Below are 1,483 nucleotides of genomic sequence, written 5' to 3' on the forward strand. Positions count from 1 at the left end.
ACATTACAACCCACTGACATTACAACCCACTTTGACATTACAAACCACTTTGACATTACAACCCACTTTGGCATTACAACCCACTTTGACATTACAACCCACTTTGACATTACAACCCTTGACATTACAACCCACTGACATTACAACCCACACTTTGACATTAAAAACCACTGACATTACAACCCACTGACATTACAACCCACTGACATTACACCCACTTGACATTACAACCCACTGACATTAAAACCCATGACATTACAACCCACTGACATTACAACCCACTGACATTACAACCCACTGACATTACAACCCACTTTGACATTACAACCACTGACATTACAACCCACTTTGACCTTACAACCCACTTGACATTACAACCCACTTTGACATACAACCCACTTTGACATTACAACCCCACTTTGATAGTACAACCCACTGACATTACAACCCACTGACATTACAACCCACTTTGACATTACAACCCACTTTGACAGTACAACCCACTGACATTACAAACCCACTGACATTACAACCCACTTTGATGATATTACAACCCACTGACATTACAACCCACTGACATTACAACCCACTGACATTACAACCCCTTTGACATTACAACCCACTGACATTACAACCCACTGACATTACAACCCACTGACATTACAACCCACTGACATTACAACCCACTTTGACATTAAACCACTGACATTACAACCCACTTTGACATTACAACCACTGACATTACAACCCCACTGACATTACAACCACTGACATTACAACCACTTTGACATTACAACACCACTGACATTACAACCCCACTGACATTACAACCCACTGACATTACAAACCCACTGACATTACAACCCCTTTGCATTACAACCCACTGACATTACAACCACTGACATTACAACCACTGACATTACAACCCACTGACATTACAACCCACTTTGACATTACAACCCACTTTGAAATACAACCCACGTTGACATTACAACCCACTTTGACATTACAACCCACTTTGATATTACAACAACACTGACATTACAACCCACTGACATTACAACCCACTTTTGACATTACAACCCCACTGACATTACAACCCACTGACATTACAACCCACTGACATTAAAACTTTCCCCACTGACATTACAACCCACTTTGACATTACAAACCCTGTTTACAACCCACTGACATTACAACCCACTGACATTACAACCCACTGACATTACAACCCACTGACATTACAACCACTGACATTACAACCCACTACACATTACAACCCACTTTCACATTACAACCCATGACATTACAACCCCCACTTTGACATTACAACCCACTGACATTACAACCCACTGACATTACAACACTGACATTACAACCCACTTTCACATTACAAACCACTTTGACATTACAACCCACTGACATTACAACCCACTTTCACATTACAACCCACTTTCACATTACAACCCACTTTGACATTACA

This window comes from Oncorhynchus kisutch, unplaced genomic scaffold (genome assembly GCF_002021735.2).
Source record: "Oncorhynchus kisutch isolate 150728-3 unplaced genomic scaffold, Okis_V2 Okis07a-Okis12b_hom, whole genome shotgun sequence".
Taxonomy (NCBI): domain Eukaryota; kingdom Metazoa; phylum Chordata; class Actinopteri; order Salmoniformes; family Salmonidae; genus Oncorhynchus; species Oncorhynchus kisutch.